The sequence below is a fragment of the Phocoena sinus genome, chromosome 1 (genome assembly GCF_008692025.1).
Source record: "Phocoena sinus isolate mPhoSin1 chromosome 1, mPhoSin1.pri, whole genome shotgun sequence".
NCBI classification, from domain to species: domain Eukaryota; kingdom Metazoa; phylum Chordata; class Mammalia; order Artiodactyla; family Phocoenidae; genus Phocoena; species Phocoena sinus.
This window is the reverse complement of record NC_045763.1, coordinates 171,023,682-171,050,909: the sequence shown is the minus strand read 5'-3', so window position 1 is coordinate 171,050,909 and position 27,228 is coordinate 171,023,682. Positions and strand designations below refer to the sequence as shown.

Sequence of the window (27,228 nt, the reverse complement as noted above, 5' to 3'; positions counted from 1 at the left end):
ACAGACAAAAACGTAATTTAATTACTTTGCATAAAGGAGAAAACAATCCAAAGTATGAAGGACCCAGAGTGTGGATAAACTTCATACTTCTATGAATGTAAATAGGATGTAATTTGGAAAAGACAAAAAAAAAATAATCTGAATATGAAAAACATTTATAAAACTCATATCAACTTGATAAAGACACTGGTTACAAGGAAAATGGTTAAAGACACTACTCAGAATACATAAACTTGTTTTTCCTGAGCCGTAGAGTAGTAAACTCCGATGACAATAACATTCTGGCAGTCAAAACAAACTATGGAATCCATTGTTAAAAATTTAGTTTCCATTTTCCATTTTCACAGTTGAGTCTCGTGTATCTGACCTGATGAAAGAAGTCTTCAATAGAGACCAAATTTTTTCTGCATGGATTATTCCAAGACCAATATTCTGGCATTCAGACAGTTTTCTTCAGATGCTGAACATTTTATAATTATTAGACAAGAAGAAGCCGGGTATAAAACTGGTTTTAATACAGTACATACTCTCCAGGTGGGCCAAAGTACTTTACAAATTAATGAGGTAGATATTGGCCATGTGGTGACTTCAGTAGACAAACACAGAATCCATTAAGTACCCAATAGTTCCCTTTACAGATCCTCAAACGTAAAAATCTATTTTAAAGCAACACTTCCAAAATGTGTCACAGGGTCTTTAAGGCCCTGTGCCACCAGAGACAGAAATAAAGGACCTTATTTTAACTTTTAACCTGCAAGGACACCTTTACCCGCCCTTCCTCTTTCTCCCCTCCCCCCAACTCTGACACTGTCTGAATTCCGTATGATGCAAAATTCTGGTGTGGAAATTCGACTCAAATATCTCGTTGAATAGCACCAGGCTCTCCTGACCCTCTAACCTTCTCTTTTGTCCGAATCTCCTGAGAACCAGGCATGTGTCACACTGTAAGTAGCTTCCCCTGGAATAGCGTTATTGGAAAGGGGGAAAAATCCTTGCCCAGGACTGACTACATTCTGCCGAGATCCAGTTACACGGCTGTTTAAAGTTAAAATCAACAAATTTCTATAAATTTAACTCAGTGAGTTTAATTATAACTGTTATTTTCTCAGGAAAAAAAAAAATCTACCTTTTATGTAAAGCAAGGGGGTCCAAAGGTGACTCCAGTTTGAGAAGACAGTGAAAACAAATGTCTGGCAAGAAATGATGCTTTTTCCATAATTGAGATTGTTTTAATGTTCTCCTTTCTTCAGAGCTCACTTTAAAGTGACCCTTAAGAATCTCCTCCTCAAGGATTTCATCTTTCACTGGAAATCCACTAACTTTGTGTGTCTGGGTTATGCTGTCTTTTGACTCTCGCTGCCGGTAACCAACTAACTTTGTTGTTTTGTAGTTTGGAGGGGAAAAAAGTCATTTCCACTCTTTGTATTTTAATATTTTGACTTAAAATGGAACTTGCAAATGCAAAGGAATTCCAGGTGATTTAAGGCACAGAAGCTGAATCTCTATGATGGGCGTAGTGAACAGAAAAACAGCTCGCTTTGCACATAAAAGCAGCTTTTTACACGCCATGAGGCATTTGCACAGGGTCTTGTTCTCAGTCAGACCAAAATGCTAATGCCATGTTAACAGAGGGAGGAATCAAAGAATGACATTAGAGGGCAAGCCAGAACCACGATTTATCTGCATAACGCTCCGCGGTCCGGTCCGATGGCAACTTCTAACCTGGGGACACCACTGGCTGAGGTTCCTGACGAGGAAACTCCTGCTGCTTTTCTGTGAGGAAATTCCTGTCTTTTGTAACTTATCATGCAGGTCTTTCCTTGCCTCCCCCTATGTATTCTTCAAACAATCAAAGGGATATTGGAACTCCTATATCTAAAGGCAAATCAGTTTTAATCTTATATGACAAATTTTCACAAAGCTATATATAACTGTAGGACAAGGATAAGGATTTAAAAAGCAGTGATGGAGCAGAATAAAACAATGAAAAGGAACTACAGGCCAGGCTTCCCTGGTGGCACAGTGGTTAAGAATCCACCTGCCAATGCAGGGGACACAGGTTCGAGCCCTGGTCCGGGAAGATCTCACATGGCACGGAGCAACTAAGCCTGTGCGCCACAACCACTGAGGCTGCGCTCTAGAGCCTGTGAGCCACAACTACTGAGCCCACGTGCTGCAACTACTGAAGCCCGCGTGCCTAGAGACCATGATCTGCAACAAGCCACCGCATTTGAGAAGGAGAAGCCACCGCAATGAGAAGCCCGTGCACCGCCAACAAAGAGTAGCCCCCGCTCGCCGCAACTAGAGAAACCCTGCGCGCAACAACGAAGACCCAACCCAGCCAAAAATAAGTAAATTTATTTAAAAAAAAATAGTATTGGGACCCATAAAAAGGATGAACACCATCTAAATTATAAATAAATGGACACTACTATTTATTTATCTCCTTGTGCTTGGAAACTCAGCTGTTATTTACAACATAGCGAAATGACAAATCACTTCTTAAAGTAAGTAAGGAATCAGTCCTATTATGATAAAAGCATTGGTTGGGGTTGGCCCAACTTACTTCTACCAATTCACCCACTTACATAGCATTTCTTCCAGGGATAAATTTACTAAGTAGGATTTTTCTAATGACAATAAAGCAATTTTAAATCTTAACTCATATTTAAGCAGGAGAAATTCTTAATCTGACATTAACTTCTTAACCTGCTTTCTTTTCTCCATTTATATACCCTCCATTCATTTCTAAAAGAGATTTATATGCTGAGAAGATTTATAGCTAATGGAACAGAAAGTAAATGCACACCTTAAATAACTGGGCTATTTTCTTCAATACAAATACTTGTCCCATCCCTAATGAGGAAAGTATGGTATTTCTAAATACGTTAAAATCTTGCCTCAAACACATTTTTATTTACAGAGAACTGTTTTTCTATACGTCTTCCCTTCAGAACCACTGGAAATGATTCAGTTTTTATTTTAAAATATAGCCAAATATTTCCACCAACACTCAGGCATCAGGTGGACAAAATAATAGTGACTTACATTTACATCTTCTTCTCAGCTGTCAGTACATTTACTAGCTGTCAGTAAAAGAGGAAAATTTAAAAATTGACTGTCAGTTTTTAAAAAGAGTAAGAAAGTATACCAGCAAATGTAGAGAAAATAATTTTGAAAAATATTCTACCCGTTTTCAGCATGAGTTTTTCTCCTCTGTGAAACGTATAACTGTATAATTTGAATGGTTTGATGTCTTACAATCACAGATTCTAGAGAAAATGGAATTGCATGGGTGAAACATGTTTGCTTTGAAATCACTATTTCCAAACTAGCTTGGGGCTGATGTAAACACGACTGCCATTCACCTAGTCAAATAAAGGGATTCTGGAGCTTTGCAGTGTTATTTGTATAGAACAGGAGACTTAGGCTCAGATTATTAGATCTATATGTCCCTTAAATTTCCCAACCAGAATCTTAATGAATTTAACATAACTGAGAAGTTGAGCATGTGATACCATAATGAAGAATGCACCTCTTCCCGAACATAAAACCCCAAGTCTTAATTATTTTCCCAATCTCGATATTCAGAAATGGCAACAGAGCTTTTCTTTTATAATACATTGGGTTATATGTGTTTTATAGTTCAATGCAAGTATTTTAGAATATGTGATTTACATTATATTCACTTTAAAGGGCTAAATGGTCTTGAAATGGATCATTCTATACCTAAGCTTTTAAGAGAACTCATGGATCTAAATAACTAACAGAAGATAAAGGAATAATGATATGACAAATTAACGTGTGCCTATGCTATTGGTATTCATAAGCACACAAAACTTTGAAGATTTTAAGCTTATTAGAGATGTAAGGATTCTCCCATCGCTTGGGCATTTTCCTGGTACTGTGGTACAATTGCTCATCAAGGAGACTCCTTACATTTAATCATCACTCATCTGACTTAATGAAATTAAACCTGGGTGAAGGCACGTTATTTTTATTCAAATAATGAACCTGAATCGTTACAGCATTCTGTCCAGAGATAACCAATGGACAGACGAGAACATCTACTGTGAATATATTTAAATATAGATTTACACATGCAGTATTAGGGAAGGTAAAACAGGCTATGAAATAAACATTAGGCATCAACTCTAAGCTCACTGTCAAGAGTACGTCCAAGCTTCGAACCACAGAGTTCAGCTGAAGGTAACTATCTGTCAAATGTAATCTGTGCAAGTGAATATGCTTAAGCTGGTGCTATGAATCAACCAAAATTGCTTTGGTCTTATTGACATTCAATTTTGAGAAGTTGCAGCTCATCCCGTCCAATAGACAGTCTGACAACACCAAGAGTCCTTCCAGTGACAGAAAGCTTTAAATATAGATGCAACTATCATCAAAATACACATGGAACTAAACTTTATGATCCTTCAAAGCATCTTCTGAAATTGGTCAGGAAGTCATCAGCTGGTCATAGATGCCCCCAAGAGCTCATCTCACTGCTCTAACGTCTGCCAGCTGGCTCAGTTAACAAACCATTATTAAGCTTGAAAAAAAATAATGAATATAGATTTGATTGACAGGTAAAGTCCTCCTGGATTAGTAGGAGAGTTCCTGTTGCATTGCGCTCAACCCCACTTTGTCACTTTGCAGGTCTGCCTTTTATCTTTTCTACCATTCGAGACCTGCCCCCAGTACATCTTAATAAATAATAACCAGGCATGCAGGAAGAAATCCAGAGGGTCAGTTTTAGACAATGCCTTGCAGATATTTTTTTTGACATGTACTGAGTTTGCATAAGCACTGCATTATACCAACAAGAGAACGAAGGTGAGTGAGGTTAAATGACTCGCTTGGAGTTGTTTCCCCTTGGGCACTGTGACCGCTCAAGCAGATTCTGCTGGGGCCCATATGCTTTTGTTCCAGGTCTTAATCCTGTATTGAACAAACTTTCCATTTCTTTCCTGTCTGGGCATATTTTCTTCTTTTTTTTTTTTAAATAAATTTATTTATTTATATTTCATTTTTGGCCCCGTTGGGTCTTCGTTGCTGCGCATGGGTTTTCTCTAGCAGCGAGCAGGGGCTACTCTTCGTTGTGGTGCGTGGGCTTCTCATTCTGGTGACTTCTCTTGTTGCGGAGCATGGGCTCAGTAGTCGTGGCGCACGGGCTTAGTTGCTCCGCAACATGTGGGATCTTCCCAGACCAGGGCTCAAACCCGCGTCCACTGCATTGGCAAGAGGATCTTTAACCACTGTGCTACCAGCGAAGTCCGTATTTTCAACCAAGAAAAATATGTTGAGTTCCAAATAACTTGTGATGTTCTGCTCACCTCTGTTCAATACCCTCAACTGCTCTGTGCCTCACTGGTCTCATCTGTACCTTCTTCACAGGGTAGCTCATAAAATGACATGTAAAACCCTTGACTCCGTAAGAAACCAATCGACATAGGTGGGTGGATTGACTTTTTACTTTCTAAAGTACTAAGTAAACACTTTCCTGTCCCTCTAAGACAAATTGCACCGCTAAGAACAAATCTTTACAGGACATAAGGACAAGTACCTGACTTGCAACATTATTTAAAAAGAAAAAAATCTAGAGTGTAGTAGATTCCTGAACTCTCACGCTAGTCCTGTTTTTAGCAAAAGCGCTTGCCTTCTTTCAAGGAATCTCTATTATTGATACTTCCCTCAAGACCTACCTCAAACTATGAAGCTATGTGGAAATAAATTGTGATGCAATGTTAACTTAAATAAGAGGAGGAGTAGACATTATATATGCACAAAGGGTGTGCTATGGTTAGATCTAAAATATGTATGTGAGACTAGAGAGAATTACATTAATATTATAACAAAGTTACTGGAGAGGTTGGTTGGGTTCGTATTTATTTTCTAAGTATTCTAAAATATTGATTCTATCACAGACAGAGAACAGACTGGTGGTTGCCAAAGGGGAGGTGGGGTGGGGGAGGGATGGAATGGGAGTTTGCAGTTAGCAGATGTAAACTAGTGTATATAGGATGGATGAACAACAAGTTCCAACTGTACAGCACAGGGAACTATATTCAATATGCTGTGATAAACCGTATTGGAAAAGAATCTGAAAAAGAATGTGATATATATATATGTGTAACCGAGTCAATTTGCTGTATAGCAGTAATTAACACATTATAAATCAACTATACTTCAATCAAAATAAAAATTTTTAAATGCTGATTCTATAACTTAGGTGATTTTTTTTTTTTTTTTTTTTTTTGAAGTATGCGGGCCTCTCACTGCCGTGGTCTCTCCCGTCGCGGAGCACAGGCTCCGGACACGCAGGCTCGGCGGCCATGGCTCACGGGCCCAGCCGCTCCGCGGCATGCGGGATCCTCTCAGACTGGGGCACGAACCCGCGTCCGCTGCATCAGCAGGCGGACTTCTCAACCACTGCGCCACCAGGGAAGCCCGGTGATTTTTTTTTTAATCTCATTTTTATCCAAAAATTATTTTCCAACAATCTCTACCCAACCTCCCCACACTGTTTCTTTTCTCCTCTGTACAGCTCCTTAGGGACAGAGGCCACAAATTCACCATCTTTGCTCACCTTAAGACCTTTCATGAAGTGGTGTGTGCATAGCAGATGTCAAGGGTGTTTACATTCATAAAAGTAAAGTGTTCTAGGCAAGAGGATTTGACTTGTTCACTAGGGCCATGGCCACAGAGGTTCTTTTCAAGTATTGCATGTGAAAAGGGAAGATACATTTGCCAATGCTGACTTTTACACGTGCTCTTTCCTTCAGTACACTGTGGCCTTGCTCCAGTCATCTGCTTTTGTGTCACCAAAGACTACTGGACAAAAAAGTTCCTTCTGAGTATGGCTAAAAGACAAGTTTTCTTGAAGATTTTATTTATATAGTTCTTACAATTTTCTTATATTCCAGCAAATATTTAAATTGAAAATTTAATGAAAGGAGTTCCAAAAATACTAAAAAGAATGTGTATAAAACAAAGATGAGGTTCATAAGTAAAACAATTTGCATTTGGGGGGCTTGTACTCAAAAAACACATTAAATAGGACTTAACATCTTCAGGCTTACTTGTTTCAGGTATTTTTGACCACTAGTTATTTCCCATATGGCTATTTATTTTTGAATTTTAAAAACCTTATGGCTTTTGATTTTATCATTGAAGTATACTTGATTTACAATGTTGTGTTAGTTTCAGGTGTATAGCAAAGTGATTCATTTATATACATATACATATATTCTTTTTCAGATTCTTTTCCCTTGTAGGTTATTAGAAAATGTTGAATATAGTTCCCTGTGCTATACAGTAGCTCTTGCTGTTTATCTATTTTATATACAGTAGTGTGTATATGTTAATCCCAAACTCCTAATTTATTCCTCCTCCCCTTTCCCCCTTTGGTAACCATAAGCTTGTTTTCTACGTCTGTGGATTTATCTGTGTTTTGTACATAAGTTCATTTGTATTTTTTATTTTTAGATTCCCCATATAAGCAATATGCTATATTTGTCTCTGTCTGGCTTACTTCACTTAGTGTGATAATTTCTAGGTCCACCCATGTTGCTGCAAATGGCATTATTTCATTCTTTTTAATGGCTGAGTAATATTCCTTTGTATATATGTACTATATCTTCTTTATCCATTCCTCCGTCGATGGACATGTAGGTTGCTTCCACGTCTTGGCTATTGTAAATAATGCTGCAGTGAACTCTGGGGTGCATGCATCTTTTCGAATTACGGTTTTCTCCAGATATATGTCTATGGTTGGGATTGCAGGATCATATGGTAGCTCTACTTTTAGTTTTTTAAGGAACCTCAATACGGTTCTCCATAGTGACTGCACAATTTACGTTCCCACCAACTGTGTAGGAGGGTTCCTTTTTCTCCGCGCCATCTCCAGCATTTATTTGTAGACTTTTTGATGATGACCATTCTGACCTGTGTGAGGTGTTAACTCATTGGCTTTTGATGTTTTTATTTTCTTACATGGAAGATGTCAATCATAAATATTATTAATGGGCTGAAAATAATGTTTATGAAATACTGAAAATTAGAAAGCATCATACAAGTCTTCTGATTCTGACCAACATGGAGTAAGCCCACTTCAGCCTATCTTTCCTTACAATTACCACCAAAAAACCCTGAACAAAATACAAAAAGCAACTACCTGAGGATTCTGAAAACTGAACCAAAGCAAACAGATTGTGAAAAGGAGCCATAACCTAAAGAACTGAAAACCTCCGATCTGTAAAAGGCATTGTTGAAAGAATGGCAAGACAAGCTACAGACTGGGAGAATATTTGGAAAACAAACAACTGTCAAAAGGCTTATATGCAGAATACATAAAAAGCCACTGAAAGTCCCCAGTAAGAAATCAAAGAACACATTTTTTAAATGGGAAGATTTTGGACAGATACTTCACCGAAGAAGATACATGGAGGAAAAACACAGAAGCCTCTCAATGTCACTGACCACCAGGGAAATGCAGATCAAAACCACAATGAGATATCAATAAATATCTATCAGAAGAATGGCTAACTACGTACAGGCAGGTAGGTAGATGGGTAGGTAGACAGACCGACAATACCAAGTGCTGGCAAGCAAAGCAACTACAATCTCACATCTCGCTGGTGGGAATACAGAAGGAGACAGCCACTTTGGAGGAAAACTTGGCAATTTCTGAAAAATTTACGCATACACCTACCATAGGAGCCAGCCACCCTACTACTAGGTATTTACTGAGATAACAGATCAGAGGTTGACAGGGTGTTGGGGTGGGAAGAGGGCAATGGCTATAAAAGGGTACCAGAAGAATATCTGGAGGTTCCATATCTCTTCTATTCGTTGATTGGTTGGTGGTTACATAACTATTATGGTTGCATGATATTTTATGCACTTACCAAAACTAATAGAAGTGTACATAAGAAAGGGAGATTTTGCTGTATGTAAATAAGTTTTAAATGAATTTTAAAAATGTAAAAAAAAAAGCATCATACAAATATGTAATAAGCCTTTTCAAAAACCTTTACTAGAACAGATAACAGACTTTTCACACAAACGTCAAATATCACCTGCAAATGTCTCTCAATTGTCAATGCGGCAAATGGTTTCGATCACCAATCTGAGGCCCTAATAAATGATCCAGACATTTTAAATTCTAACTATCTGATCTCACACTTAAACTCTATGTCACCTCAAAACACTTTGAGACTTCTGCAAGGTTGTTTCGCTTTTCAAATCGACCATTTACTGATATCCTATTATTTTCATATAAATGAAACTCCTCCTCTCTTAAGCACAATATTTCTGATGCTAACAATTCTATGCACTTCCTTTAAATAGACATTTTTAACAATCAACTTTAACTTGGATCATCTTTTAAGTCAAAATATAGTATGTCACCAATTCAGAATTCTTATCAGCTATCCTTAGAAATTGCATAAGCCAATTTTAGAATTTCCTTTCTGTCCCCAATTTTCTTATTTTATGCTTTGATAAACTTCCCTCAATTAAATATGGCTAACCTTAAGTCCAAGTCTTTTCTGTACAGGTTTGACATCACACCTTATACCCCTCAAAAAAAGAAAAAAATACCTTGCAAATTATAAGGAAATAGCGAAAGATGAAACTCTAAAGCAGTTTTTCTCAAAGAAGCGTGGTTTTGCCTCTGAGGGGACACTTGGCCATGTCTGAAGACACATTTGCTTGTCACTGGGTTGGAGGGAGATGGAGAGATGGGAGGTTTGCTACTGCTATCTAGTAGGTAGAGGCCAGGATTGACACTATCCTACAACGTACAGGAAAGCCCCTATGACAGAGAATTATCCTGTTCAAAATGTCAAAAGTGCTGAGATTGAACCCACAGATGCAGAGAACAAACTAGTGGTTACCAGTGGGGAGAGAAAAGGGGGGAGGGACAATATAGGGGTAGGGGATTAAGAGGTACAAACTATTAGGTATAAAATAAGCTCCAAGGATATACTGTACAACATGGGGAATATAGCCAATAGTTGATAATAACTATAAATGGAGTATAACCTTTAAAAAGTGTGAACCGTTATATTGTACACCTGTAATTTATGTAATATGATATGTCAACTACATCAACTGTACTTCAATTTAAAAAAAAAAAGTGCTGAGATTGAGAAATCCTGCCCCAAAGAAATCAACCTATTCAAGAATGACATATACTAATGAGAACGTGAGCACAAAATCGAAACTTGGGGTAATTTCTAGGCACTCCACTTATTCTCTTTCCAACGACTCCACAGCAACATACTGATACTAGATTTTTCAATATCAAGGAGAAGTAACAGTACATTATCACTTGTTATACAAAGGCATAAGACTGTAGCAGTTTAAGAAATACATCAAAAGTTTGCAATAGAAAGAAATATATGTGATTTAAGGAAACAGCCATACAAAAATAAGTTGGAGTGCAAGGAAATCTTGAATCAATGACTTCCTGCATGGGAACACAGGTCTGGTTTTTAAGGTCTGGCTCAATAAAAGAAAACCTAATACATTTCTGTTTATGCTAAGTCTAAAACTCCACATGAATTTTCGATGATTCTGTGTGAAACAGTATAAAATCTGCATTTATTAGTATAAGTTTTGCATGAGAGCTTCCACTGTCCATTTAAAAAGCAAGTCACCTATCATTAATGCTCAGTTACACTAGAGTTAATGATTTAGGACAGGATATCTAATAGGTCGCAACAAAAATTAACAACAGCTTATAATTATAGATGCTAATTTGGATAAGCTCTCACTAATTAATAGAAGAATTTATCCTTGGCATTTATTTTAACCACGATCAAGCATTGCTTATTATTTTAATCGACTACATGAACCAGTTACACACGGTGCAAATGAACATCAAACTACATATATTAACACAAGAAACTCTCAATCGTGAGATCTGCAAATAGTGACAATTGCTTTTGCATCATAAGACAGCTATGTACCTCTTTCACAAATCAAATATAAACCAAGATGATGGTCACTTTAACATGGAAAGAGACAAATCTTGAGGGGTCACAAGTAGCTTTTCGACACCTAAAGTTGCTACAAAAGACATACCTGCCAAAATTAATTGAAACATAATGCGAAAAAGTACAAACTACCTTATCTCTCCAAGCTCCACTCTGTATTTAATATGAAACAGCAATCTCTTTCCTCTGAAGTGTTCATGGTCACCTAAATTGGCTGAAATGCTGACACACTGATGCCAAGTTAAATGTTGCCCTTGAATCAAGTCTCTATTTCTAATTGAGAATTAATCTTGGACTTGCCCACATGAAAGGGATGGATCTCTGCCAGCTGCAGTAGTTGCAGTAATCACAGGCAATAAAGGACACACCTTGTTGGCCTATGTAGTTATTTTACATTTATCTGGTGTGATATTTGGTTCAGAAACCATTTCAACCTTTTAACTTCTATTTTGACAAAAGAGTTACTGAGAAAACGTTAGGAGAATTTGCAAATGCTCACCCATAGGTTCCTCATAAAGCATTTTATAATTCGTCAGGACACCTGAACACTGCTGCAACGCATGTGAAATTTTTATTTGTAAATAAGACCATGTCTAGCTTTGTCCAAATTGACTTTGCAGTATTTGACCAGTGTATCATCTTTTTCCTATATCCGATTCATTCTGTGAAGGATTCTTCCTTACTTCCCACCATTTTAGCCAACATGTTTTAAACATAATGAAGAGTTTATGGTAAAAAGCATTAAGAAAGGGTAGACAAGGTCCCCTTTAACACATGGTGACTTCTGGTTCTGACAACGATGGAAGAGTCCTATTCCTCTCAGGTCCTCTTTCCATAACTTAAAAACCCTAGGCATAACATGATAAACAAGTATAGGAGGACTCTTCAAGGTGGGAAGAAGGCAAAAAAAAATTAGGGACCTCAGGATTTGAGAAACAACATGGCAGTTAATCCCCTAGTATTCTTATTGCTGCCCATATACCCCAGACAGAGCATTCCAGAAGCATCTATCCTAGAACTGCCAACAGGCACAGGTAAAATACATTCCAAGAATAGTCTAGATAAAGGACAGGGAAAATGGTGGCCTAAGATAAAAGGCCTTTTAGGCAATGTCTGCCCTACTTCAGCCAGACACCAATGGAAAAACCACAGAGAAACATACAGACACTCTCTCATGGTTCTAACAGAGCCCATCAGGAGGTCAATCTTTCATCTCACCCTCCCACCCAGCAGAAGTAAGCTGCAGTACCTTGAATCCCCTACCTGGTAGAACTGACAGGGCCATTCAGAGATCTCATCTTCCATTGCCCCTGGCAAAGCAGGCAGTGTTCTAGTTCCCTGCAGAGTGGTGCTGAAAACCCAACAAAGAGCTGTTCTTCCCTTCTCCACTTGGCAAAAGCAGGCAACTCTCCAATCTAACGGTAGGGGGAGTATTGCTGGCAAAGAGTAAGGAACTTATTTTCTATACCCTGCTCCACGGAAGGAGGTGGCACTCTGATCCCCTTTCAAAATAGTATTGGCGGGGTGAGAGGGGAGCTGATCTGCCATCGCCACCTGACTGAAGCGGGCTGTACTCCAATTCCTCACCAGGGGATTGTAACCGCAGCCCAGCAAGGACTGAGACTCCAACTCCACCCTCCCATCTGACAACAGGGAGACCTAATGAGGAGGTACAGAGGCAGGGCGAGTCAGCATTCCACTCCCCCCACCGCCCCCTGCCAGGGCCTAGCAGGAGCTGACCCTTCCTACTCACCAAGCATCAGTAAGACTGAACAAGGAAAGGAAGTGTGAGCCAGGTCTGGTGAGCACTTTATCTCCCCCAATCCTTGGTGTCAGGGGAACCCAGGTGAGAGCTGTACCTCTACACCCACTTCACGGCAATGAGACTGAATGCAGTGTTGTGTATCAGCGCTAGTCTGTATTCTGTTTCACACCCAACTCCCACCAACTGAGCCTAATGGGGAGCTGAGCTGGGCCCCCAACCCAACCTGTGTTAGTGAGACTGAAGGATGTGGTATGAGGTAGGGCTGGTCAGTGTTCCACTGTCCTCTTTACTTCCTTGTGAAGTAAACCCAATGGGAAGCTGAGCCTCCACTTACACCTGGCACCCACGAAGCAGAATAAGGTGACAGGAGAGGGGTTACTTGACACTCCACTGCCCCTTCCTTGGTGTCAATGGGGACCAGCAAGAAGCTGAGCTTCCACTCACCCCACAGTCACAAAGGGGTGTGAGCCAGCAATGTGCTTCCCCCTCCTGGTGACAGTGGGGCTCAGCGGGCATATATCTGGAGAAAACCATAATTCAACAAGATACATGCACCCAAATGTTCATTGCAGCACTATTTACGATAGCCAAGACATGGACACAACCTAAATCTCCATCGACAGAGGAACAGATAAAGAAGATACGGTACACATATACAATGGAATATTACTCAGCCATAAAAAAGAATGAAATAATGCCATTCGCAGCAACATGCATGGACCTAGAGATTATCATACTAAGTGAAGTATGTCAGACAAATATTATATGATATCACTTATGTGTGGAATCTACAAAATGATACAAATAAACTTATTTACAAGACAGAAAAAGACTCACAGACTTCAAAAACAAACTTATGGTTACCAAAGGGGAAAGGTGGTCAGGAGGGATAAATTAGGAGTTTGGAATTCACATGTACACACTACTATATATGAAATAGATAATCAACAAGGACCTACTGTATAGCACGGGGAACTCTACTCAATATTCTGTAATAACCTATATGGGTAAAGAATCTGAAAATGAATAGATATATGTATAACTGAATCATTTTGCTGTACACCTGAAACTAACACAACATTGTAAATCCACTATACTCAAATATAAAATAAAAATCAAATTAAAAAAAAAGAATCCGGGCTTCCCTGGTGGTGCAGTGGTTGAGAGTTCGCCTGCTGATGCAGGGGACAGAGGTTCGTGCCCCGGTCCGGGAGGATCCCGCATGCCGCGGAGCGGCTGGGCCCATGGGCCATGGCTGCTGGGCCTGCGCGTCCGGAGCCTGTGCTCCGAGACACGAGAGGCCACAGCAGTGAGAGACCCGTGTGCCTCAGAAAAAAAAAAAAAAGAAGAAGAATCCATCAGCACTTGGAGATGACAGGTGGGTGGGTAGGTGGCCCACTTTCACAAAGGAGGTGTTGAAAATGCTAACCTTCCAACCCATCATCTGCAACAAGGCCACCAGTGAGGTGATGGTGACAGGGACAGGTGGGAAACTGAACATATACATTCACCTGGCCATCGTGTCAGATCTCAATAGGGGGACAGCCTAATGATAAAACGAAAAGTAAACTGGAGCCAGAGTCTCATAATATAGTATCCAAAATGTCTAGGATAAAATAAAAGTCACATGTCATACAAATAACCAGAAAAACTATGACTTGAATGAGAACAGAAAATCTACCAATACCAACACTGAGATGAATCAGATAGAAGAATTATCTGATAAGGATTTAAAAGCATAAAAATACTTCCACAAGAAATTGTGAATTCTTTCAAAGCGAATGAAGGAAGAAGAGAAAATCTCAGCAAAGTAATAGAAGTTATAATAAAAGATCCAAATGGAAATTTAAGAATTATTTTTAGACAAAACTTTGAGACAATTAAAAAACTTGCTATATGGACTCAAGAGTAAAGTTAAGATAATGGAATAGAAACTGTGAACTTGAAGACAAATCAATGGTATTTACCTAAATTGAAACAAAAGAGAAAAAAATATTAAAAGAAATAAAATGAAGTGAGCCTCAAGGATCTGTGGGACAATAACAAAGAGATAGTATCTCTATAATTAGAATCATAGAGGAGAGTGACATTGAAAATATATTGAAAGGAATATTGTCTGAAAACATTGAAAAATGGCAAAAGACATAAACGTACAGATTCATAAGGCTGAGCAAACTCCCAATAATAGGATAATACCAAAGAAATTCATGCCAAGGAATTCAATATTAAACTTCTGAAAACAAAGCACAAAGAGAAACTCTTCAAAGTTGCCACAGGAAAATGATGCAAAACTTATAAGGGAATGTCAATTCAAATTACAACAGGTTTCTCACCTGAACGATAGAGGCCAGAAGGAGCGGCACAACATTTTTCAAGTAATGAAAGAAATTAACTCTCAATCACAAATTTTACATTCAGCAAAAATATCCTTTAGGAATGAAGGGAAAATCAACGCATTCTCAGCTGAATGAAAACTAAGAGAATTTGTTTTCATCCAGCTCACTCTTAAAGAGGGACTAAAGAAAGTCCTTTAAAGAGAAACAAAATGACAACAAAAGGTTTAGAATTTCAGGAAGAAAATAAGAACATCAGAATGAGTAATATTAGGAGTAAATACATAAACTATCCTTATCATGAGTTTATTAAATGATATTTGATGGTCAAAGCAAAAACTTTAACACCATTTGCTATGGTGCTCAACGTATGGAGAGGAAACACTCAAGGCAATTATACTTAAAAAGCAGTGTAGGTAAAGGGACCTAAATGGAAGTAAAGTTTCTACACTTCAACTGAAGTGACAAAACATCAATGTCAGTAGACTAAGTTAATTATATATACTGTAATACCTAAGCCGCTAAGAACGTTATACAAAAAGATACACCAAAAATGTTATAAATAAAGATGGAACCCTGAAACGTGTTCAAGTAACCCACAGCAAGGTAAGAAAAGCGAAACAGAAAAACCAAAATCAGAGAACTAATGACAAAACTGCAGACCTAAGTCTATCACATCATTAAGAAGCTTAGATGTAAATGGTCTAAATACACCAAATAAATGACAGAGATTGGCAGAGTGGATTAAAATTAGATAGATACATAGATAATTGATACAGATACAGAATATAAATAAATATATACAGAATATATATATGTATATATATATAAAACACGCTATGCAACAGCAGAATACACATTAATTTCAAGTGTTCACAGAACGTTCACCAAGAACGTGGGACCATTTTTTTCAAAACTCAGCAAATTTTAAAGAACTGAAACCAGTGTTTTTTCTGACCACAATGGATTCAAATTGGAAATCAATATCAGAAATATAATTTTGTTAAATCTTCAAAAGCTTGGAAACTAGACAACCTACTTGTAATTAATGCATGAGTCAAAGAGGTCTCAACAAAAATAAAAAATACGTAGAACTGAATAATAATGAAAATACAACATACTAAAATCTTTGTGATACAGCTAAAGCAGTACAAAGAGGAATATTTACAACACTAAATTAAACATTAAATTAAATTACACACGAAATCACAGCACTAAACCTACTGCTTGCTTTTAAGGAGAGAAAAGGTCTGGAAATATCCATCTAAGTTCTTACCTCAAGAAACCCCAGAAAGAGAGCAAAATAAGCACATATCAAGCAGACAGAAGGAAATAATAAATGTAAAAGCAGAAATCAATGAAACTGAGGATAGCTAAACAATAGAGAAAAATCAAGGGAAAATGTGGCTTTTCAAAAATATCAATTAAATTATAAACTTTTGGCAAGACTAACAATTATAAGAGAGAAGACACGAATAATATCAATAATGAAGCAGGTGATATCACCTTAGATCCTATAGCCAGTAAAATGATAATAAGGGGTAATAAAAGATAAGATGAATAATATTACAGTCACAAATTCAACATCTTAGAAGAAATAGACTAATTGTCTGAAAACCACAAACTACCTAAAATCAACCAAGATAAAATAGACAATCTGAATTAAAGAAATTCAATTTAATTAAAAATCTTCAAATATGAGATCTCCAAACAGCTTCACTAAACCTGGAGATGCCTACCAAACATTTAAGGAAGAATTAACGCTAATTTTACATAATCTATTTCAGAAAACAGAATAGGAGGGAACACTTCCCAACTCATTTTATGAGGACAGCATTAACCTAATACCAAAAGATAGTACGAGAAAGGAAAATGATGGATCAATACAGCTCATGAACATAGATGGAAAATTCCTCAGAGGAGTACTAGTAAATCAAATCAAGCAGCATATAAAAGGAATCATCATGACCAAGTCGAATTTATTCCAGGTATGTAAAGTTGGTTAAACATTTGAAAATCAGTGTAACCAACCAGATTAACAGGCTAAAGAAGAAAAATCACATCAACTGATGTAAAAAAGGACTAACAAAATCCAACACTCATTATGATGAAAATTTTAATAAATTAGCAATAAAGGGAAATTTTCTCAACGTGATGAAGAGCATCTACAGCTAACGTTATACTTATTCATGAAAAACTGAATGTTTTCTCCCTAAGATCAGAAACAAAGCAAAGATGTTTGTTATTACCACTCTTATTCAACATAGTATTAGAAATTCTAGCTATTGCAACAAAGAAATAAAAATCACACAGACTGGAAAGAAAGAAACTGCTCCTGACTGCAGGCAACATGACTGTCTATGTAGAAAATTCCAACAAATTACAAGAGAACTTTCAGAACTAATAAATTAGTTCAGCAAGGTTTTTAAATATAGGATCAAGCCCCCCCAAATCAGTAACATTTTCTGTATTATAACAAAAAATATGTGGGAACTAAAATTTAAAACCTATAACCAATTTCAATCACTCCAAAGAAAATTTAACGCTTATGAATAAACTTAGCAAAACATGCACAGGATCTGTATGCTGAAAATTACAAAATACCAATAAAAGAAATCAAAGATCTAAATTGTTCATGTATTGGAAGGTTCAGCACAGTAAAAGATACCAATTCTCCCCAAGCTGATCTAGAGATGCAATGAAATTCCTAACAAGATCCCAACAAGACATTTGGTAGACACAGGTAAATTTATTCTAAAACTTATATGGAAAGGCACAGGCCCTGAAATATATTAAAAATATGAAATCTGTGGTGAAGTAAGGAACAGGTTGGGTGTGTTTATAAAAGGGAAATTTGGGGTAGCCTTATGGTAATAGAACTGTCCTTTATCTTGACTATGATGGAGCCACAAATCTACATATGTGATAAAACTGTATAGAACTGCACATACAAACAAGTCCAGAAAAATGGAAATTCTAAATAAAGTGGGTGGATTGTATCAATGTCAGTATCCTGGTTGTGATATTATACTATAGTTTTGCAAGATGTTACCCTTGGGTAAGGGATACTTGGGATCTCTCAGTATTATTTCTCACAAATGTTTGCAAGTCGACAATTATCTCAAAAAAAGTTAATTAAAAATAAACAAAGAAGCACTATCTACACTGGACCTCTCCAAGTTTAGTGCTCCCTAGTTTTCAAAATTTCTTGGGTCTCACTTCTCTTTAATATTTATAAAAGCCTCTTCCCACAACTTTGACATGTTCTGTCTGAGACTGCTACAGGTATTTTAAGGGATTAAATAATAATGGTCACCATTTGTCCCAATGTGTATTCCCACAGAATTCATCTTATTTCCAGTTTACTGCTACCTCTCATTCAACCCAAACATTGAACCCCACTCTTTTATATAAATTCCCTAAGGTACCAAGCCCCTCAAAATAGCTACCTGTAATCGATTTTGGCCAAATAACTACAATAACACAGTGGATTTGCATCCCAGAAAACAACAAACTTAACATTACATATTATACATCCATAATCTAAACTTTCTCGGTCAACCCCACTACAGTGAAACTGGCACGAGCTGGGTCTCCTCTTCCAGCCCTTCGTCTCTGGCTCTCCTCTCCTCCCCGACCCCCAACTGGAATGCTTTATGTCCTTTCCCTGCCCTTTCCTTTTTCCTTTCTTTCTTTTCTCCCTAGATTGAGAACCATGAACACAAATCATAAACAAGAGAATCCAACTAGTTTTCTACTTCTAGAATATACAATGTTTTTCAGGGATTATCTCATGTAGTCTTTAGAAAGCAGAATGACTGCTTTTCCCGATATGAACACTTACAAAAAATATATATTGACATACATACACACACAATTATATATATATTATATATATAAATATCATTTTTTCTCTGCTGTAATTAAATAATTGGAAGATTAACAAATCTATTAAAGCCTTTCCATTCTTGGAAAAGATTTTATAATTTGTTTTATTTTAACTGTTCTTTCTTTGGCTTAGAGATATCTAAACTGGTATCTTGAACATATGCTCTTATTATGCATCCAGAACAATACAGCTGCTTGGAATATTTTTGAACGTCGCATTTGAGAGAGAGAAATACCAAGGGAAAATATATGGGAAAAGAAAACTATTCAAGGCCATGTTTAAAGAAAGTCATATTCTCTCTTCCATTACCAAGCGATACATACCATAGGCCAAATTCTGCCCTAGGTTATATGAGCGCTCTTCTTTTTGACTTTAGTGGGAATTGTTCATGTATAACTGAAGGCTTCAGTTAGCCCCGTGGACACAAAAATGCCTACCCTCAAAAGAAGCAAAAATGATCTGTCTTATTTGGCTTTTAGATGAAAGTGATATAATATAAATGACAATTCCATTAGATAATATAGGTTTTAAAAAGCACTACCATCAAGTTTTAACCATTACAAATTTGAGAGAATTACCATAGTGGCATTGGCAAGACCAGAGATTGTTGAAACAAATAAGACGACGTTGGAAAATACTTTTCTTTTTATCGCAATTTTCAGTTTTAGTAGTGTATGGAATAACTGTGCAATATTTGTATATATTTTCCTTTTGTATATATTGTACATTTTCTAGCTATTGGCTGAGAATCAACCATTTCCTAGCAGAAAAAAATTGCTAAGTTCTTCAAATATCGGTTTCTAAGTTTAAATGTTAATTTATCCATAGCTTGCATTAGATTTTGATTAGAGGTTTTTTCCAGAGGAAAGGTCTTACTGAACTTAAATTTTTGCCATGAAATATTAGACTGATAACATTCAGACTTGTAAAGGGTAAACACTACAATGAGAGGTGTGTTCATCTTTTTGCATACATCAGCTAGACAAACCTTTTCTTTTGGTGTGTGTGTGTGTATATATATATGTATATATATATAGTGTATATACTAATGGAGAATAATAGTTATGAAATAGATTGGATTAGGAGCAGGTGAAAAAACCTGGGTTGTCTGTCAGAGGGAGAAACAAAAACAAAAGACTTCATAGCTCTATGTAAAACTCTAAGCCACTTTTTCCAGCCTTTTTCATTTAACACATGATATATTTCTTTCTAAGAAACTCAGACTCCCTGAGGCTTACCAACATCTTTTGCTATTTTCATCTTCCAGGCATTGTTCACCTATTCCTGGTATGTAGAATTTCTTCCTTCCTCCTCTTCTCCACCTTAAAAGCCTATTTTTCCTTCAATAGTTAACTCAGATCCTACCTTCTTTATGCATCTTTCCTGACATACCTGAATTGGAATGAGTCATTTCCTGTCTTAAATTCTGATTATTTTATTTTGTTATACACTTTGTAATCCATCAAGGTAGGAAGGAGAACAAGAAATAATACTTGGGCCCCACCCCAGACCAATGAAGACACAATGGAGTGTGGGCATCTGAATATTTTTGAAAGCTTCTCAATGATGCTAATGATCTTTAGAGTTGAGAATTATTGCTCTGAGCTGCAGTCTAGCTTGTAAGTACTAAATATCAAAATTCTGACTCTCTTCCAGTACTTCTCCTTGGGCAAATGAAACCATTAGTCATACAATCATCCAAGCCAGAAATCTGGGATTTATCATCTCCCTTTACCTTAACCTCTACTTCCCTTCCATCAACAAGCCCTTTGATTTTAATTCCTAAATAGCTTTCAAAGCTGACCACTTCTCTGTGTATCTGCTATTGCCATCATGGTTCAAGGTATCTCACTTGGGCTCTAAGAGTAACCTAACAACACTTTTTTCTTGTCCTCACGCAAACTGTTCTCCTTCAGTGCAACCAACATGGTCCTTCTGAAAAGATAATCTGCTCGGGCCATACATTTTCCTTACTTCCCCCCACTTCCTCCCTCATCCCCTGTTCCCTGCATAAAGCATCTCAGTAGAGTTCTCTTGAAAACACTTTAACACGGCCAACAGTGATCTTTAAAACATAGCATCTTCCAATGGCTCTGGCTACATTTCACACGCTGCTCCACTCCACCTCCACTGGCCTTTCAGTGTCTCATATGCAACGAAGTCCCTTTTACAAAAGGGCATCTGCAGTATTTGCTATGCACGGATGAAATGTTCTCTACTCTGTTCACCTAGTTCAATCCTGTATGTTCTTTTGAATATATACTGTTATCAGTTAAATTCCATCCCCGCACAAAAGACAGACTGAAGTCCTAACCCCCCATGTCTGTGACTATGACCTTATTTGGAAACAGAGTCTCCGTGGATACAATCAAGTTAAGGTGAAGTCATACTGATTAGTCGGATCCTAACCCAGTATAACTGGTGTCCTTACAGAAAGTGGAGACACTCACACACACACACACACACACAGGGGAGGAGATGGCCATGTGATATCGGAGGCAGAGATGAGCCTGATGCATCTAAAAACTCAGGATTTCTGGCAAACACCGGAAGCTAGAAGAAGCAAGTGAGGCTACTCCTCTAGAAGTTTTAGAAAGAGCATGGTCTTGCAGATACCTTAATTTCAGACTTCTGGCCTCCAGAACTCGGAGAGAATACATTGTTGTTATTTTAAGCTACTCAGCTGGTGATTTTTTAGGGCAGGCCTAGCAAACTAATACTTGTGTCTAACACAATTTCTTCAAAGTAAGCTTTCCTTGACTTCAGAGATTTGATCAAATTGGCCTTCAGATGATCCCACAGAACATATCACAGTTATAATTCGGTTTTCCTTGGTCTGATTGTCTTTTCCTTCCAATAGACTGTAAGCTCCATTACAGCAGACTATAAAGTACTTTATCAGACATTATTTTCTTTACGTGTCATTTACAGTAGAAGCTAAATAGGCTGGGTTTATCTTTGTTCCCAATTGTCACAGGTATCTATCATTTCAAGGAGCTACATAATTTTCCTAGGGTTGTACAAATTTTAAGTAAAATATCAAGAATTAAACATTGCCTTTTGGCTAAATATTATAGTTTAAAGTCTCATGCAAAAATGTGCAGAGAATAATTTTTATGTTTTTACTTGGAGGGTTTTACCTTTCTCCATAATCAAGTGGGAAGAATTCCCCCTTATTTTTAAGGTATCCTTGCAAAAGGCTTGGTTCTGTATGCCATGGATCAGGTGATCAGGGTGGGTTAAGTGGATTATTCTTTCTTTAATCCACTATAGTCTTTCCTGACTGTCATAAACCAAAAAGATACTGAGAACTGTATATAAAATCATATTCTGTTATGTATTTAAGGCACCTGTATCCCTGAGAGATATAACTGTAAACTATATTGATTTGAATTATTTGTACAAATCATGTAAATATGTGAAGCATTACAAATATGTACAAATGTATGAAAATTCATTTATATTTTATTTACTTTACAAATATGTCTTGTTTCAGTTCTTGGTTTTTGTCAGGGGGAGTTCAGAGAACTTTGATAATTAACTACTTCTTCTGTCTTCACAGTGACCTAGGTTCACAGCAATTTATTATTTTTTTAGGTAAAGGTCAGAGAAAATTGAGACTGTAAATTCCGGCAGATAATTTAACCTCTCTAAGGCTCCTTTTTTAATCCAGTTCACCTAGTCAGTGCTCAATAATCACAGCTATTATTATCATCACTTTCAGCTGATTATTCTGAAAAGCTTTGTTAAATTCTATTGATCTTTACTTCATTTTGAATAACAAACTATTCCCCTAACTTGGGTGATATTCAGTCGGCTAGCTACAAACAGAAGGCTTTCATATACATGTAAATAGTTACAGTTTAAAGCAATGAAAATTATGAAAGGAACGATATGGATTGATATCCTCTTGTGGTGGGAGTCGAGGTGGTGCCCCCAGGAGAATCCCAGTTCACAGAGCTTCCTGAAATGAATGAGGAAGCTTCCATAAGGCTGCAAGGACGTTTTATGTTCCCTCAATCAATAGAGACAAGGCAATACCTTTATAAAGTGTGCACATGGGCATACACTCCAGAGATTCATTGAGAGAGTTGGTTTATCTATTCTAACAAATGTTGGTTAAATTGCATTTTCTTTTTCTCCAGAACCATCAATAGTTTCCCTTTTTCAGACTGAATACGTAAATCAAAGAACATTTTTCATGAACAAACTATGATTGTGAAACTCCTATTCTTCATCTGTTGATCCCTAAAACTTTATTTACCCATGCATTTTTTTCCTTCACTGTATCAGATTAGAACTGCTCTTTTTCACTTTATTGTAGCTAGGACCATCTGTGGCTCTTGACTTGTCAGTGTATCGAGGAGCCCTGAAAAGAGCATAGATGATGTGAAAAACCCCACCGCTAAACTATTTCTTGCGTCCATACTTGCAGTATTTCATCAGCTTCGAATTATAGTACATAATTATTTTAGCATAATTACTAATGGGTTACTATACTAATGATCCTTTGATGCCATTTGTCCCATAAAATGTGTAGAACTACTTAAGGGAAAACAGTTTTCAGAGTTTCATAAAACTCTGAGGTTTTACTTTTAAACGATGTGCAACTAAATGTCAATATACTTCCAAGTTGTACTACCCACAAGCCCTAACAAACTGCTGAAGTAAAATCCTTTTACATATTTTCAAAACTTTTTTTAAAAAAAAGAAAATCCGAAGAGGTCTCTTAAAATAACTATAACATGTGCTGATTCAATATGAAAACTAAGCTTTAAAAAAAATCTGCTAATGTTATCAGTGTTCCCCACTCGATAATAAAAAGTCTGAATTGATTTTTTTCCAGTTTTAGTACAAAATATATGACATAACGAATTTCAGCTTGATATAATTTGAAATAGCCAATATATTAAACTCCAAAGTGAAATTTAAATTGGCAATCATGTCAGGTTCAAGTCCCTGAATGAATATTAATTTAAAAACTAATCATTTTCCAACAGGTTGAAGCTTCGAAATGCTAGTTCTTGAATAAAAGCTGTTAGATCCATTACTGTAACATCAGGCATTTTTTGTTTAGGAAACTAGACCTCCAACATTTGGTATGTCTGGCTCTTCCTAGCATCTTTTTTTTTTTGCCCAGGGAGTTAATTATTTAAAACTCATTTCTTTTTCTGGATTTGGTAAATTAGAATTCTGATTTTACTGATGGAAAGCTGATACTCAGTGAACTGTCTGAGGTAAGGTGTAAGGTCAGATCGGTTAATTAATTTTATGTCACTGTGACTTTCTAAGTTAAATTCTGAGCCAACTCCATGAGTAAAGATGTTTTATTTTTATATATACACACGCACATACCACGTAAATTCATTGATTGTGGCCATATTGGAGGATGAGTAAAAATATATGCATACACTACAGACTTGCAATTTTAAACTTGACTAAGCCAGATTATCAAGTGTGTGTTCTAGCCTATGCCCAGCATTATGAAGTCCCTAACCTCAAAATCAAACAGAATTTGGATGCACTATATTATAAGGCAGCAGAGAATAAGTTACATTTCATATTAAAATATGTTCTTTGCAGTTAAATAGTGAAAGTTACAAGCTGCATCTGTCAATATCTTGGCTATGAAATCTACCAAAAACATGTTTGTGTAAATACCAGATAGCAGGGGGAAGCAGAAAAAAGCACAAACCCGATCGTCATTTCAGGACGAAGCTCTGTCACTTACCATCTCTGTCTAGACAACCCTACACAACTTAGAAGCTTTCCATACTTTCAAAGTCACTTACTTTTTAACGTAGAATTCCAGGAAGTCTGGTTTTGTTCATCTAGTCCTATCCTCTTAAACATAAGTAAGAAAACTGAGTCAAGTGTATTCGTTAAAACTACTGAGTAGCATTACCTGAGTCAGATTTCTCTACACCTCATCTCTTATCCTTCCCACTGCTTTTTGTATTAACTTCCAAGGAATGAGCACATTCTTTATTAAACATCTATGAGTTATTATAAGTATTGTAATATCTCAAATGTATTCAGACTTGTTTCCAGTTTAAAGGAACCCTACGCAGAACTCCAATTTAAATAATTGCTCTTTAGTTTTTATTTGAATGAATCCAGGTCTCCATAATGCTGGGTACCCCCAAATCTATCAATAAATGCCAGACGAATAAATAAGCGATCTGCACGGCTTTTCTAATGATTTAGGACTGTTTCATTCTGTAGTTTTAACGTAAAATGTAGAATTGGGGGGGGGGGGAACTTATGTAAAAGTAAATAAGTAAAAGAAGACCACAAATTGGATAGGACAAATTTTCTCTTGATAGTCGGTTATGAAATAAAGCAGTCTCATTAAATCATAAGTACTTTAACTGTTTCTTGAAAGAAGGGGAAGATTTAAAGATTTATAAAGAAATGTCGCCTAGACTAGGAAGTGACTCACGTTTGACATGTATTGAAATGATAATGTTGATTCCAATAGGCACGCTAAGAGCATCTGACTCCCAGGGGAGTAATTCAGTCATGGTTACCTCTCCACATTTGGAATTTTAAACTTTCTTTGTAAAGCTTTTAATGTACTACTGCCTGCCAAAACATGGCACATTTTCACGGATAAGGCAAAATAAAGGCAAGTAAAAAGCATTTTTTTCATCAGCGTTGATATAAAAATATGCGACAAATATAGCTATTCAACATCGTTTCAAGATTCCATTTCTTCAGTCTTCAGTGTTTTTTTGTGGGTTTTTTTGGCCACATGGCGGCACGCGGGATCTTAGTTCCCCAACAAGGGCTCAAACCTGCGTCCCCTGCAGTGGAAGCGCAGAGTCTTAACCGCTGGACCCCCAGGGAAGCCCCTCTGCAGTGCTTTCTATTTCCATTTTTTATATGTCATAACACAATTCTGTTGGTCTGGTCAGTGGGTGGAATGGACAAGATATAGAACAAATCAGTCCCCTATCTGCTAACTACTGAACAAATGAGAGGCAAGCATGACACACTGAATCCATCATATGCTATAGATGTCAGACGTGACCTATCTTTTTGTAGGTCCTTTCAACCCTGGTGGCATGGAAACCTCTGCGTCCTGACAATCAAATTTTCTAAACTCATAACCTAATGAAAAGCAGAGTGGGGAGGGGGAAGGGTAAGCTGTGACAAAGCGAGAGAGAGGCATAGACATATATACACTACCAAACGTAAGGTAGATAGCTAATGGGAAGCAGCCGCATAGCACAGGGAGATCAGCTCGGTGCCTTGTGACCACCTGGAGGGGTGGGATAGGGAGGGTGGGAGGGAGGGAGGAGGACGCAAGAGGGAACATATGTATATGTATAACTGATTCACTTTGTTATAAAGCAGAAACTAACACACCATTGTAAAGCAATTATACTCCAATAAAGATGTAAAAAAAAAAAGAAAAGCAGAGTAGGTAAGTCTAACATGATGAGTGAATATCACTGTGCCAATACCATCCTATGGAAATCAGTCATTGCTAATTCTCTGCATTTCTATTGTAAATGTTCTTCCTAAGTCTTTTAATGCATTGCAGTGCACATACATGGCAGAATTTCATACTACCAGGCCAAAGGTATGTTTCAAGTGTATTTACGTCCTCAATAACGGTAGCTATGCTGAAAGAGACTTTAAAATCCAAATAACAATTTTCAAGACCTTCTAAGTGAGATAGGCTGGAACCTGGGACCCTTTGCTGCAGTGTTTACACCTGGACAAATGTTTCCTGGAGCAACAAAATATAAAGAAAGAAACTATAAGGGACTAAAAGTAACTGCATGCATGTCCAGTTGGGGCAAATTATGGTACCAGAGCAAAAGCAGGGTACCGCACATGTCCCCAGCACACAGCACCGCCAAAGGGGTGGGCAGAACACCTAAGCCACCACTCTGGCCCAACCCCTGGACACACCCCTACCCTACCCCATATAAGTAATCAGCTCCACCCCCTTCAGGGAGCGAGCAAGGGAATCTGTTACTTGCTTTTGCTCCCCGCTGCTGCAGCAGGGGCCCCAGTAAAGCCTTGCCTGAATCTCTCGTCTGGCCTCTTATCAATTTCTATTGATTAAGGAGGCCAAGAACCCTGGTAAGTAACATAAGGAAGTCCACCTGCTTCAGGGTGAGGGAAAAAATGTGAGAAATCAAAGATTATTTTCATAAAGTGCATGAGGGTACAAATGTCCTCTAGGGCAAACGGGGTTGGCGTGGACCACATCTGAGCACACCTTTG

General features: G+C 37.4%; 1 protein-coding gene across 1 annotated transcript in view; it reads right to left on the bottom strand.

Moving 5' to 3' along the window:
• The window catches only part of USH2A (usherin), an 815,986-nt gene that overhangs the window by 783,829 nt on the left and 4,929 nt on the right, over nucleotides 1-27,228 (bottom strand).